Source organism: Sorex fumeus, unplaced genomic scaffold (genome assembly GCF_029834395.1).
Source record: "Sorex fumeus unplaced genomic scaffold, SorFum_2.1 ptg000014l, whole genome shotgun sequence".
NCBI classification, from domain to species: domain Eukaryota; kingdom Metazoa; phylum Chordata; class Mammalia; order Eulipotyphla; family Soricidae; genus Sorex; species Sorex fumeus.
The window spans coordinates 26,374,210-26,390,938 of record NW_026606071.1 but is presented as its reverse complement, the minus strand read 5'-3'; positions in this window follow the sequence as shown (position 1 = coordinate 26,390,938).

Genomic DNA, 16,729 nt, shown 5'->3' with positions numbered 1-16,729 from the left:
TCTTTAACCAGTCATCTGAGCCCGGGCACTGGGGTTGTTTTCAGACTTTGGCTATTGCGAACAGTGCTGCAATGAACATACAGATGCAGATGTCTTTTCTACTGTGCTTTTCTTGCACCCTCAGGATATATTCCCAGAAGTGGTATTACTGGGTCATATGGAAGCTCAATTTATAGTTTTTGAAGGAATACCCATATTGTTTTCCAGAAAGGCTGGACCAGTCCACATTTCAACCAACAATAAAAAAAAAAGAGTTTCTTTCTTCCTGCATCCACGCCAGCATGGTTTGTTCTTGTTCTTTTTGATGTGTGTCAGTCTCTGTGGTGTGAGATGATATCTCATTGTTTTGATTTGCATGTCCCTGGTGATTACTCGTGCAGAGCATTTTTTCCTGTGCCTTTTGGTCATCAGTATTTCTTTTTTGAGGAAGTTTATATTCATTTCTTCTTCCCATTTTTTAATGGGGTTGGAGTTTTTTTTCTTATACAGTTCTACTAATGTCTTGTAATATCATGGATATTAACCCCTTACCTTATGGGTATTGGGTAAATAATTTTTCCCATTCAGTGAGCTCTCTTTATATTTTGTTTTCTCTTTCTTTTGAGGTTCAGAAGCTTCTTAGTTTAATGTAGTCCCATTTCTTTATGTTTGTTTCCACTTGCTTGGTCAGTGGTATTTCATCCTTAAAGATGCCTTTAGCTTCAATGTCATGGAAGGTTCTGCCTGCATTTTCCTCCATGTACCTTATGGATTCAGGTATGATATTGAGGTCTTTAATCCACTTTGATCTGACTTTTGTGCCTGGCGTTAGACAGAGGCCTGGGTTCATTTTTTTGCAAGTAACTGTCCAGTTTTCCCAACACCATTTGTTGAAGAAGCTTCCCTTGCTCCACTTCACATTTCTTGCTCCTTTATCAGAGACTAGGTGATTATATATTTGAGAGCCTGCTTCCTCTCTTAAATAATCAATCCCCTGAGGCTTCTTCATGAAATTTAACACTAATTGTCCTACTGTCACTTGCTAAGGACAGCAACGCTCACTGGAAAGCTACTCTGTGCCAGAGGAATGGCAGAGCCTGTTCACTGACTCCTCAGACTGATCAGTATATTCGGTACTAAAGCTCCAAAAAGTTACAGAGCTGCCCATGAGGGCTAGTGTGGATGAAGCACCAATGTTCCCAGCTAATTGACTTGGGAGGATTTTTTGTCCTTTGAACGTTTCTGTTAGAAACTAGATCAAGAATGATAGGTAAAAGGAACACCACTTACCAAAGTTTCTTTGTGTGAGTGTACAATCTATTTTTAAATGTTATATTCCTAATGTGCTAGATTTCACTCTTTGGTCTCTCTGATGGCTCTCGGTTGTTGCAAATACCTTCTCAATAAGCAGAAGATGGTAACATTTTTATTTTTTATTATTAGAGATCACTAATTACATAAGAGCTCCGGTTAAATTGATTACTATAGCGGTTGGAGAAATAGTACAGCAGTTAGGGCATTTGCTTTGCACACAGCCAACTCAGGTTCAATCCCTGACATCCCACATGGTCCCCTGAGCACTGGCAGGAGTAATTCCTGAGTGCAGAGCCAAAATTAAGCCTTAAGAACCACCATGTATGGCCCAAATATTTTTTAAATTTAAAAAGTTATTACTAAATATTTCACTTATTCTAAGGTGCCTTCCCTCTACCATTTAAGAAGTACTCTGGGATGCATTATATTTTGATACATAAAATGCATTTTTATATGTTAAGAGGACTTCATTTTTCTTCTGTTAACAAATTAAATGGGTATAAATCTTAAACTCTCCACATGCTTGGACAAGGAACTGGCAGAGGAACCCAGGTGTGTGGGACCTGGGGCTGAGATCTCCAAGCCTGCTCCGTTTGGGACTGGGCCTCCTCCACCCAGCTCCCCCACCTTACAGTAGTTAGACAGTTACACCCACCAACTGCCATGTAACCCCATCAACGGCCATCCAGAGACTATAAAAACCAAGCTCCCAGAAGACCTCTTATTCTCTAGTTCTCATTCTCAGAGAACCCGGCAGGCTACTGAGAGTATCATGCCCGCTTATATGCCTGACTAGGAACACCTGTAAAGGTGGTTAGAGGCTGCCCCAAAAGCCTCCATCCATCTCAGAGAGCCCGGCAAGCTACCGAGAGTATCCCTCCCACATGGCAGAGCCTGGCAACCTACCCGTAGCGTACTCGATATGTCAAAAACAGTAACAATGAATGGTCCTCATTCCCCTGACCCTGAAGGAGCCCCCAATATGTCATCGGGCTACATTTGCACGTGACAGGGATGAATGGAGATGTTACTGGGCCCACTCAAGCGAATTGAAGAACAACGGGGTGATAGTGATAGTGATAGTGATAATGATAATGATAAATCTTAAACACAGGCAGAGCCTGGCAAGCTCCCCTTGGCATATTCGATATGAGAAATATAGTAACAACAATAGGTCTTATTTCCCTGACCCTGAAAGAGACTCCAATCATTGGGAAAAGACAAGTAAGAAGAGGCTGCTAAAATCTCAAGGCTGGGAGGAATAGAGATGGTACTGGCACCTGCTCGAGTAAATCGAAGATCAACGGGATGACAGTGATACAGTAATAAATCTTAAAAAACTAACAAACAAAAAAAAGTAGTTACAGTTACAAGTAGTTACAGAACTTGGACTTTTGTTAAATATTATCACCATGTATAAATCATGTTTAAGTTTTGATTTTTGTATATTATGATGGTTTGAAATCTTTTAAAAAAAAAAACTATTCCAATGGGAAGAGGCTCCCCCTCCCAGCTCTAACCAATCTCAGAGCCAGCCATGGCCCAGCTGAGTCACCTTTTCTTTTTTTCTTTCTTTTTTTCTTCTTTTTGGGTCATACCCAGAGATGTTCAAGGGTTACTCCTGGCTCTGTACTCAGGAATTACTCCTGGCAGTGCTCGGGGGACCATATGGGATGCCAGGGATTGAACTCAGGTTGGCCGCATGCAAGGCAAACGCCCTATTTACTGTACTATCCAGCCCCATGAGTCACCTTTTCTATGCTGGGAACTCACAGGAGAACCAGCCTCCTCTACCAGACTCACAAGCCCAAGGAAAGAATGTGCCCATAGCTTAATGATCCTAGTCCAGGTGCCACTCAGGGACCCTCTTACAGCCCAAAGCCTGACAAAATCCTTCAAACTATTCAATCCGAGTAGGCTGGGAGATCTCGGCCCCGGAACCCGCGTGGATTTGTCCCTCTGCCAGTACCTTCAGGTGTGCGGAGAGTGGTCTCAGCATGGTGGTGACTGTAGTCCTAAACTGTAGTTCCTTCCTTGCCTTGCCTTAAAAATAAGAGGTTTTTTTTTTTCCAAATCACTATATGGCTCTGGCTAGACTACCAAACCTTCAGCATCTCATGCCCAAAAGCTAATTATAGAAATAACCTTTGGGTAAAGAGGAAAGGTTTATTTGTGACAGCAAATAAAGTCAGGGAGATGCAAGATCTCAAATCCAAGCCTGCTCCCATTCCCCTGGTCTGATTATGAAATGTGCTATGTGTTTCTGAACATTTTTATCTCAGTGATTCAATTTCATTTTCATTTCATCATCCTGTTATTCGTCGATTGCCTCGAGCAGGCCCCAGTAACGTCTCTTTCATCCCAACCCTGAGATTATATTCAAGGCTCTTTAGGAGAATGAGACCCATCATTGTTACTGGTATTTGGCATATTTGGTACGCCACGGGGAGTTTGCCAGACTCTGCCCTGTGGGCAGGCTACATTCGATAGCCTGCAAGTTTGTCCAAAGTAGGATTGAGATAGTAAGATGTCATAAAAGATGTTCTGAGAAGATGTTGCGCAGCCGCAAGTGCGGCCGCGCGGTTCCGGAAGCTGAATTTTATAGTCTCTGAGTCTTGGCCGTTGATGGGATTACACGGCGCCAGGGGGCCAGGTGGTGGGTGTGACCCCTGCCTACTGGAATTTGGAGGATCTGGGTGGAGGATGCTCGACTCCAATCCGAGTAGGCTGGGAGATCTCGGCCCCGGAACCCGCGTGGATTTGTCCCTCTGCCAGTACCTTCATGTGTGCGGAGAGTGGTCTCAGCATGGTGGTGGCTGGTCCTGGAGGTCTTCGGCTGCCGGAGCCCTGGTCGGGGCGGGGAGGAAAGCTCAACCCGCTCCCCTGCAATAACATCCATGTATTTCATGTATTTCATTTTATTAAAATATATGAATACTTAATATACTCATCATTTTTAGGAAAATAAGTGCTGAATGAATGTTATCAAAAAATATAGTCTGTTAATTTTTTATGGAAACCAGATCCCCATTAAAGACTGGCTAGGTAAAGAATGATATTTGGTTATGTTTTAAGTTGAATGGATAATTTTTCCTCAAAAAAGTTTTATATTCTTTTTTTCATTTTTTTATTAAAAAATTTTTAATAGTGAGACATGAGGTACAGTTGCAGACTTACACATTTTTGTGCTTGGGTTTCAATTATACAATGATCAAATACCCATCCCTCCACCGGTGCCCATTTCCCATTATATTCATTTTTTAACAGAAGATCAACTCTTCTGTTTCCTATACCTAATACAAACCTGCCTTGAAATAGAGAAATTACTGAAGAGAGATTACACGGATTTATAACATTGGAAGGGAGGTCTTGGGGCCCCTCTCAGGGGTGCTCAGGGATTCCTGGCTCTGTGCTCAGGAGTGACTCCTCCAATAGCCACACTCAGTGCTGGAGATTGAATTGGTGTTGAATGAATGCTTACAAAACAGGCACCTAAATTCCTATACCATCTTGCTGGCCTTGAATCTGTTGCATGTTATCAAAGAAGTTGCAGTTGAACGCAGAATTGTTTGTAGGCAGGGGGTTGAGGGAAATGATTGTATTCTTCAATGAAGATATGCCAGGATGTTTCCTCTAATTTGTAAATGAAACTACGCATGGCTTATGAGGAATGACAGTTTGTCATAACAAAAATTTTGACTGCATCAAAGGAACATTTTATCCTTTGTAGCCACAGTGAACTGGGACTTAGAAAGACAAGTTGAAGACAGGGATCTCTAGAAGCACTGCTGGCACTATTCGCAGTGGAGAGGAAGTGGCTATCATTTTTTTTCATTCATGTATTTCCATTAATTTATTTTTTTAATTTGTTTTCCATGTATGTCAATGGACTGAAGATGAAATAGATACCACTGAAACAAATACCAAGAAATATATTGCCTATTTTTCAATACATTTATGGTTTTTTATCTAACATCAAATATTTCATCTATTTTTTTATTAGTGAATCACCATGAGGTACAGTCACAAACTTACAAACGTTCATGTCTGCGTTTCAGTCATACAATGATCAGTTACCCATCCCTCCACCAGTGTCCATTCTCCACCACCAATGATCTCAGTATCCCTCCCATCCCCCCACTCCCTCCTCCTCCCCACCCCACCTCTGTGACAGGGCATTCCCTTTTGTTCTCTCTCTCCTTTTGGGTATTGTGTTTTGGAAGTGGCTATCATTGAATTTTATTGAAACAGAAATAACATTTCCCCGAAGAAATGGGTATTTTTATGCATTGCTATTTTCAATCATATGTCAGACTTTGTTTAGAACTTCCATCATTTTAACTATTTGTGTTTGTGATTTTAACGATTAATTTAGGGATAGGAGGGATTGTACAGGAATTAAGATACTTAATTGCATGAGGCCAAATCCTGCTCCATCTCTGGCACTGCATTTCTGGCACTGCAACACTGGAAGTAATCCCTGAGCAAAGAGCCAAGAGTGAGCTCTGAGCATCAACAAGTATGTCCTACCCACCCACCACCCCAAAAGAATTAACTTAGCAGCAATTTAACGCAATTCCAGCAAAAATCCTTAAAGAAATTAGCTACTATATCGCCTTCCTATATTTCTCCAAGCCCTTATAAAGTTCTTGATGAGAATCAAGAGGCCATTATATTTCTACTATGTGTATTTAAATGCTTTTGATGGTTGTAACATTTTTTCAATCCACAGAGCAGTGAGAACAGAAGCAATGACAGAAGTCCTGCAATGAGAGTTCTGCCTGCAAACACTTGAATGGTATCATGCTGAGCTGCCATTATTATTTTATTGAATGAATCTCAAATAGATCCTCATCCTGTTGGAACTCAAGTCGGTTTTAAGCACAGTCCATGAGACCACACATTTTGGGATAACTCAATGTTCCCTCCGGTTATTCTGAATTTCTAAATTTATGTTAACAGACGACATTTATTTAAAAGAAAAGAAGAGAAAAGAAAAGAGAAAAGGAAAGGAAAGGAAAGGAAAGAAAAGAAAAGAAAAGAAAAGAAAAGGAAAGAAAAGAAAAGAAAAGAAAAGAAAAGAAAAGAAAAGAAAAGAAAAGCACTCATTCTCCAGTCGCTGTGGGAAGGGAGGCATCAGCCTCTGAGGACAGCCCTCTGTGAACTATACTATTGTTAAACCAGGGTGAGATCTCCCCAGGTGAATCACACAAAGACAAGTTGTGATGCAATAAGCAAAGGGTCTTTATTGGCTAGCTCGAGCTGGGGTCCAAGTCTCATCCAACTCAGTGGAGTCTTGATAAGGACCCTGACTCCAAATCACAAGCAGTTTATATAGGGTTCAGAATTAAGAGCGGTTTGTATAATGAACTATTTTTAGCATTGGCTTTATTACATCAGTGGTCAGCAATTAGACGGCAGGTACCAGTAACAGTTTGCTGTTCTTTCCAAGAAGGGTGCGGTGACCCCTCATGTCTGGTCAAATCCAACTACCCAGTTTCTTATCTAGGTGAATTACTCAATTCAGAGTTTACTAGAAACTGCAAGTCCTGCCTCAGGGAATCAGAAACTGAGGCCTAGTTGAGACTTAATGTTGGCTGCAGCTTGTCATGGCATCAGTTTCATTCTCACATTCCCCCCTTTTCTTTGAACTAAACTGAGGAAACTTCCTCAGGCACAGGGTCATTAATGTATTAGTATTGCTGCCCCAAAGCCATCAACTGTACTGTATTTATTCTGCCCTTAATGAGAACCACTAGCTTGTTCAGGATGCAGGGATCAAGGGTCTGGAGCAAAACAGGAGCACTGGGGGTCCCAGTGGGCATGGGATCAGGGTCAAAAGTTGGCTTTCTCTGTTCCCTTCCTATAATAATATACCTATAGCACAATCTTTATCATCAAACACAATTCAGGAGTACTGGAATTGGCACAGTGGGAAGGAGACAAGCAAGGGTCCCGGTATAGGAGCTCTTATAGTTGACCTGTGGTATAATTACTGGAAGGTCACTCTAGAGTTTTGGTTACAATAGGCTCAGTAGGGGGAATCTTGCAAGTTATAAGTCCCTGAACAAACACAAGTCCCTCTGCTTGCATGAGGCTTTTCAATAAAATGGGATGGGGAGGAAGCCCAGTGTAGGATGTAGAGGGGTGACAGCACTGCAAAGCACAAAGCCCACATAGGTAAATCTGTCCAAGGCACAGATTCAATATTGTGAGCTTGAGAAATAAAATAATATGTCACCAAAAGGAACCTAGATTTTAATAGATGATTCAGAGGAAAGGGTTTTTTCCCCCCTTACTCTTACTTAATTGCCTGTGTGGGTTGGGGAGCAAGTCCAAAAATAATAGTTAAAACCCTGTGGGTACTCTTGAAAAATCAATTTACAGATGGTAAATTAGCTTCTGTGGATCAATTTTTGTGGTAACACAAAATTTTAACTTCAAACGGAGAAGAATTTGACAAAAATATTAAAGTTTCAATCAAACAACTCCTAGCTGATGAAAATCACATATTTGTCAATGATAGCTTTATTTATATGTACAAAATACATTATAATATAACAGCAAGCATTTTGATTTAAATAAAAACTATTATAAAAATAATATGGATAATAAAATTCCTTCCCAAGCTTACGTGGCTGGGGTTCTTTGTAATATTTTTTAAGTACTGGTTTACATTTAAAGCATAGGATTTCTAATACTATTTATCTTGGCAAAAATGTAATCATTACTGCCTGAGAAACAGAAACAACATAAGGCTAAATGTTAATAGCATGGTGGAGTTGGCGTGCTGTTACACCATGTGGCAATGAGGCATTAACTACTACTCAACTGTAAAAAAGAAATGAAATCCTGCCACTTACCAGGATAACCTTAGCAGCTTTTATACTTAGTGATGTCAGATGGAGAAAGACAAACACCCATATAATTTAATTTATATGTGATATACAGAGAAACAAACAAACAAACAAACAAAATAAAACAGGTGAACTAAATAAAACAAAAACAAGCATTCAGACCAGCATTTCTCAATGGTGGGACAATAGAAGAAGGGAGAGAAGAGGAGAGAGGAGAGAAGAAAAGGGAAGGGAAGGGAAGGGAAGGGAAGGGAGGGGAGGGGAGGGGAGGGGAGGGGAGGGGAGGGGAGGGGAGAGGGAGGGAAGGGAAGGGAAGGGAAGGGAAGGGAAGGGAAGGGAAGGGAAGGGAAGAAGAGACGAGAGACAAAGAAAGACAAGAAAAGGCAAGGAGAGAGGAGGGGAGGGGTAGGAGAGGAGAATGGAGGGGAGACCAGAAGGGAGTATAGGGGAGAGGGAAAGGAAAGGGAGGGGAGGGGAAGGGAAGGGAGGTGAGGAGGGGCAAGGAGAGAGGAGAGGCAAGGAAAGAGGAGAGGTGAAGAGAGAGGAGAGGCAAGGAAAGAGGAGAGGTGAAGAGAGAGGAGAGGCAAGGAGCACACTGACCATGAAATGACCAAGGAATACAAAGCTAAGAGCATCCCACGAGGGCAACTGCAAGATGAAGGAAAGAACCGGGTTTTTGGTGACGAGCTTAACGCAGTGTATATACGTATTCATTTTGGATGCTGCTCATCTGAAACTTATAATTTATGTTCTAATGCAGGTTACTTCAAGCTTAGAAAGCTCCTTTCAGAATCATGAGTGTCTAAATCGTGTTAGACCCTTCCAGGCGGTCGTGCCCAGCTTACCTGACAGGTGTCTTGCATAAGCAAGAAAGAAAAGAAACCCAGAACCTACTTAAGTTCCACGGAGTCAGGAAACTCGCCCCTACCCCGGGCAAGGTGGCGAGCCAGTGCAGTCAAAGTGCTGGGCACGGGCACATGCGGTCATGCCAGGGGTGGAGGGAACGGCTTTTACAACTCACCCTGCAGCAGCCGCGCTACTCAGGGCTCCGCTTTCCTTTCGGATTGTCCCTCTGCTGTCCCGGGTCCCCCACACAGTGCCTGCTCTTACTGCCTTCTCCAGAAATTAAAAGTACCAAACGGAAGAGTTGGACTGGATCTTATAGGCACCATCTATTGCGGAGCCTTGGGAAGGACAGACGGAGTGGAGGGGGAGGGGAAGTCACGATGCTTTTAGTTGTATTTTTTTTAAATAAAATTACCATGAGACATACAGTAACAAAGTTGTTCATGGTTGCGTTTCAGTCATACTGATGTTCTAACACCCAAATCTTCACCAGGTACAGTTCCCACCATCAATGCCCCAGTCTCCCGACTGCCACCCTAGCAAGCCTGCCTCTACGGCAGATGCCTCTCTCTCTCTCTCTCTCTCTCTCTATATATATATATATATATATATATATCTTGCTCTCTCTCCCTCCCTCTTTCCCTCTCTCCCTCCCTCCCTCTCTCCCTCCCTCCCCTCTCTCTCTTCCTCCCTCTCTCTCCCTCTCTCTCTTTCTCTCCTCGCCCTGCCAAACCAGATTCCCTTCATCCAGTCTGGCCAATGCAGATAAGTAGGCAAAGCACAGTTTAGGTTTCTTCATGAGAGATCTGAATTAACTTTCTCCCTTAGCTTACAGAACCTCATCCCTGAGCTTGGTGCCAAAGTGAGTCTTGAAACTCAGAGCTCAGGTTAAACTGTACTTAGTACAGTCTGCTTTGTAAAGTGATACCACCTGCTATGAATGTCACATTCATAGCAGGTGGTATCACTTTACAAAGCAGACTGTACCAAGTCTGCTTCTTAAACATAAACAAATTTTGTAATTACGTGACTTTTATAAATTAAAAACTGAACACAAACATCATCCTTAAGTCATAATACTAATTAAGTCATGTTGCCTTGAAAAACAAAATAGAGCTTTTTTAGTCTTTACCTCACATCTTACGATTGATTTATACTCACTTTTATATATCCATATATAAAGGCAAGCTTCTTGAGGCTGGGGGTGTGTCTTTGACATTTATACCCTCAGGACCTAAATAAGAACACATGTTCCAAATGTGTCTGTTGGTTGCTTGAGTGAAGGTATTTTCTAGATATACTTGCTTTTTTAAAATAAGCATCTACGTAGCCTGTGAGATAGTACAAAAAGTAGGGCACTTTCTTTGCATGCACCCAATCTGGGTTTGATCCCTAAAACCATCTGTGGTCCACCATGCCCTACTTCCATGTACTTCCTGAGCACAAAGCCAAGAATAAGCCCTGAACACTACTGGTTGAAAAATAACAAACTAAATAAACAAGCATCTTTTCAGGGCCAGGGATAGTCCAGGGGTTAAGGCATCCACCTTGCAATCAGCTGATCTCTGTATAATCTCCAGCACTGCACAATCTCCTAGCACTACTGGGAACAATGCCTGAGCACAGAGTCAGGAGTTACCTGGAACACAGCCAGGTGGGATCCCAAAAAAAAAACCCAAATAAAATAAATGAGCTTTCTGTTCCACAAAGTAACCAACATATATTTAGGTCACTAGGTCTCATACACAAAAGTAACCATCAAACTATCAATTATTGGAAGGAAGAAGACAGATGGCAATGGAGGAGAGGTCATAATGAGAGCAATGAATCAAACACGGGTCTTAAAGCTTTATAATAGGGGGAAAGAGAGGTATTAGAGGATTTTTACTTTGAGGAAAATTGAGGGAGAAGGCCGAATAGTGATTGAAATTTCAACATATCAGTGCCTACTTCTGAATGAGGCTGAGAAGGATACAGAGGAATTGAAGATAAACAGGAATTGAAAAATCATCAGGGTCTAGAGCCATAGTACAGCAGGGAAGGTGCTTGCCTTGCATGTGCCATACCCAGGTTTGATCCCCAGCAAACCACCTCATCCCCCAAGACCGCTTGGAGTGATCCCTGAGCACAGAGCCAGCAGTAAGACCTGAGCATTGCCGGATGTATTCCAAAAACAAAAGCAAAAGATAAAAGAAAGAAATATATCATCTAGTTAGCACACTGGTATATAAATGTGTATAGATTATAGCATAATACTGAGTAATCAGTGGAGAAGTGGAATTTTACGCAAACTATAAAACTGTAAAACTCACATTTTCTTGGATTTGGGATTTAGCTTATTCTTAAAATAGCAATTTGTTAACCCCCCAAAAATACCAAACTCTTGATTCAAACATCTATATGTATTATTATAGAAGAGTAGGGACTGTCAAATCTTGTCTGTACTTGTAAAATCAAATGTTCTAACAAACATAGTTAACAAAATTAAAATGTTAAAATCCCATCTATATGACAGTTTAAATAGGAAGGTTTCAAAAGTCATAAGTTTGTACACATAATGCCGTTAAATATATTCTTGATTAAAAAGAGCTGCCATTAGCTGACCTCACATGCTGGGGTAAAAGGCAGCTCAGATAGAGAAGGGAACACCAAGTAAAGGGTGCTTGGAGGACCCACTCGGAATGGGAGATCCATGCCAAAAGTAGACGATAGACTGAACACAATGGCCACTCGATACCTCTATTGCAAACCACAACACCCAAAAGGAGAGAGAGAACAAAAGGGAATGCCCTGCCACAGAGGCAGGGTGGGGTGGGGGAGGATGGGGTAGGGGTGATGGGAAGGGATACTGGGATCATTGGTGGTGGAGAATGAGCACTGGTGGAGGGATGGGTACTCAATCATTGCATGACTGAAACTCAAGCATGAAAGTTTTAAGTCTGTAACTGTACCTCACGGTGATTCACTGGGCACTGGTGGAGGGTTGGATACTAGAACATTGTTTGACTGAAACACAATCATGAAAGTTTGTAAGCCTGTAACTGTATCTCATGGCGATTCATTAAATTAAAAAAAATTGAAAAGAAAAAAATTTTTTAAAAAAATTTTAAAACTATTTAAAAAAGCACTTCCATTATACACAATTTAGATTTTCTTGGTTTAAACTTTTAAACTTGTTTTTCAGGCTAAATTTTGGTTAATTAAACTAGCAAAGCACGGGCAGCAGAGATCCTACCATAGGTAAGTCACTAGGCTTGCATGCGGCTGACCTGGATTCAATCTCCAATACCCTTGATAGTCTCCTAAGCCCCACCAGGAACGATCCCTTAGCACAAAGCCAGAAATAAGCCCTGACCACAATCTGGTGTGCCCCCCCTCACCCCACACAAAATAATTAACAATGCAAAAAAGATGGCTGAGATTCATCCAGCTCTGTTGATTACATTCCCTATGAATTTGTATACTCTGCACACACACACACACACACACACACACACACACACACACACACACACACACCCCTTATACAGAGGATTGCGGAAATGTTACAAAATTGAAGAATTGAAAATCCAAGTTACATGAAGCAAGATAGCCAAGGGTCGATTTATTCCAGGGAAACTCTATTCACTATACGGCTACTATCACCTAGTGAAGAAAGCCCAATACAGTCAATCAAGTATATGCTGTGTTAATTTAGCCCATGTTAAGAAAAGTAGCACACAGGCATGAAAGTTGGGAAAAAGGGGCGCTCTTTCACTGTTGGTGGGAATGCCGACTGGTCCAGCCTTTCTGGAAAACAATATGGACAGTCCTTCAAAAATTAGAAATTGAGCTTCCATATGACCCTGCAATACCACTTCTGGGAATATATCCTGAGGATGCAAAAAAGCACAGTAGAAATGACATCTGTACCTATATGTTCATTGCAGCACTGTTCACAATAGCAAAAATCTGGAAACAACCCAAGTGCCCTAGAACAGATGACTGGTTAAAGAAACTTTGGTACATCTACACAATGGAATACTATACAACTGTTAGGAGAGACGAAGTCATGAAAATTGCTTATAAGTGGATAGACATGGAGAGTATCATGCTAAGTGAAATGAGTCAGAAAGAGAGGGACAGACATAGAATAACTGCACTCATTTGTGGAGTATAGAATAACATAACATAAGGCTGACACGCAAGGACAGTAGATACAAGGGTCAGGAGGATTGCCCCATAGCTGGAAGCCTCTCTCATGAACGGAGGGGAGCAGGCAAATGGAATGGAGAAAGGATCACTAAGAAAATGATGGCTGGAGGAATCATTCGGGATGGGAGACGTGTGCAGAAAGTAGATAATGGACCAAACATGATGACCTCTCAGTGTCTGTATTGCAAACCATGGTACCCAAAAGTAAAAAGAGAGTATGGGAAATATTGTCTGTCATGGAGGCAGGGGGAGGATGGGAAAGGGGGAGGGTACACTGGGAACATTGGTGATGGGGAATGTGCACTGGTGGAGGGATGGGTGTTTGATCATTGTGTGATTGTAACCCAAACATGAAAGCTTGTAACTTTCTTATGGTGATTCAATAAAATTTAAAAAAAAAGAAAAGAAAAGAAAAATAGCACACATTTTTACCAGCCCAGCTTTACAAACTCATGATTAAAGCTCAGAGGAGATCAACTAGATACAGCTGTCTCCCAGATGGAAACTCTGGGAGCACCCTTAGGAAGGGGCAGGCCAAGTCCCCACCCTGCTGGATCCCAGGTAGCCACACTCAGCCCCATAGCTGCTACCAGGCCCACAGCCTGACTCCACCACCTCAGGACTAAGCTCTGCAGACATGCCAAACTGGCAAAATCTTCAGGTTCAAGGATCTTCAGACTGAGAACTCTGAGGTCATCTTGGAGTGGGGGCAGGCAGCCTCCCACCGCAGTACCTCCTGAAGCACTGGAAGCCACACGCACATCACTCACACACACACACACACACACACACCACCACCACCACCACCACCACCATGTAAGCTCATTTATTGGCCCAGCTTTACAGATGTCCTAATTAAAACTAGAAGGAGATCATCTAGCTGCAAAAATTCATTTGGGACCAGGCCACACCTCAGAACTCTACAATACTGACATCCCAGGAGGAGCACACCAAATTAGATGGCGAAGTAACGTAGACTCCAACTAAATTCAATAATCAAAAACATTCACACAGAAGGCTCAGCTAGCTTAGTAACCCTCAAACAAGGAATTAAGATCCCCATGGTGAGATAGAAATATTCACAAATTTTCTTTTACTAAAGTATTTTTTGGTAATTGCATTAGCCATTTAGCCAAAAAGCAATACAAAATAAATTATTTTGTGCCTGCAAAGGGCAGAGGCTGGGTGGGGGGGAGGGGAGGGTTGGGAAAATAGAAACAATGATGGAGGGAAGGTGACAGTGGTATTGGGATTGCTTGTTGGAATATTGATATCTGTAACAAATGAATCATTAACAACTTGATGAACAACATGTAAGTCACAATGTTTAAATAAAGGAGAGAAACTAAAATAAAGATAATTTTTTAATGGTGGAGGTTAATAGGAATGTAAACAATTGTTGTGTATTTTTTTAAAGAAAAGCCACACACAAAATCCCTTTCCTGTGGCAGCTGAATAGATTATGCTAGACAGCAATTTCCAGGTTTAGATTAATGCAGCAAATTTCCGCTTTTCATTGTAACCAAGGAGTTTCGATTTCTTAGAAACACCTCCTACATTCCCTAGCAGAGCGATGGAAGTCGCAGTCCTCAGAAATCAAGAGTAATACCTTTCATTGCTAGGTCTACCTACTCAGTCATGCACCAACTCGGAGCTCTGTTGTACAACTGCCATAAAGCAAAGAAGGCGACCAACCTCGGCTTAGGGTCTCTGGGTCTCAGGAACGAGCCCTCCTCTGTCCAAGCCAGGCCATGGGGTCTGGTGGTGACTCAAAGTGTATTTTTTGCCATATTGAATTCACCGAAATGAATTCTGGTTTTGTTATTATCTATTCTAATTTGTGCAGATAATGGGATTTCACTTAGAAAAGACTGGGTTTTTGAAAAATAATTTTTAAAAGCCACAGAATGAGAACGACCTTTTCTTTTGAGAGCGGAAACATCAATAATTGAACACATTTATGTACAGTCTTTATAAACATGATCTGCTTTGCAGAGAGAAGGTAATAGAGTAGATTCACACTCAGTTCTCCAGCACCCCTCCCACCTTAGAAACAGGTAAGCTTGCTGAAACAAAACAGTCCACTTAAACACATTTAAGCCAACATCTTTAAAGCGAGATTATTGCCATCTGTAGAATAATCATTTGGAGTTGGGTTTTTTCTTACTTTTTTGGGGGGAGGGGTCAGAAAAATTATAAATTACAAATTTACCAATATAGGAGCTTCCACAGGCTGGAGCGATAGCACAGTGGTAGGGCGTTTGCCTTGCACGCAGCCAACCTGAGTTCGATTCCTCCACCCCGTTCGGAGAGCCCAGCAAGCTACCAAGAGTATCTTGCCCGCATGGCAGAGCCTGGCAAGCTACCCATGACATATTCAATATGCCAAACACAGTAACAACAAGTCTCACGATGGAGATGTTACTGGGCCCGCTCGAGCAAATCGATGAACAACGGGAGGACCGTGACCGTAAGGAGCTTCCACAAAGTTACTCCTACTATTGTTATAACGCATTTCATAACATATAATTGCACAATTGAAAAATCGAGATCGACACAATTTTAAGGTCCATGCTTCATTGATATTTCTCTGGTTCTTCCTAATGTCTTTTTCCTGATTGTCACTTCTGTATATAGTTTTGACTCTGTGTCAGTGGCACATTGAGGAAAATTTGCTGTTTTCAAGTGAAGTTTTAGTGTTACCTTTATTTGAAAGAAGTTACACCAAAGAGTAGAAAACATTAGTTTTCTAACAAAGCCTGAAAAAGTCAAATTCTAAGGTGTAACAATAGCTTAATAAAACATTTAGGACTCAGGTGGAGACTTGGGGAATGTGGATTCCACTACTTCTGGTTGATCTATGGTTTCCTCTACCTGGAGAGCTAATCTGGAATAATTTTATCATACTAAGCTTAGTACTATGGTAACTCAATAAAAATAATTAAAAATACCATAGATACTAATACTATTGTAAAACATGCTACTTAACTACAAGGGGAAAAAAAAAGTAACCCCAAATTTATGACCAAGTATTTTAGTGTCCTCTACTGGCCAATGCTTGCTACTGCAACCTAATTTTGTTTGTTTTTATTTTTTTTTATTTTAATGAATCATCGTGAGGTACAGTTGCAGACTTACAAATTTTTGTGATTACATTTTTTTTCATTTTTTATATTTATTTATTGAATCAGTGTGGGAAAAGTTACAAAGCTTTCAGGTTTAAGTCTCGGTCATACAATGATCAAACACCTTTCCCTTCACCAGTACTCATTTTTCACCACCAAGAACCCCAGTATACCCCCCACCCCTCCCAATGCCTGTGAGGCAGATGATTTCTACTTAATTTTTCTCTACACTGATTACATTCATTATTTTGACAAAAGATGCACCATTATTGTTTAGAATTCCCCCCAACAATCAGAATTGCTGAAAAGGCATTGTGAAATACTTGTTTTGTTTGTTTTAATCCTAACAATCTCCCTGAAAAACAAAACCATATACTAACATGCACTTTACAGGACAGAGAATAGATTTAATTT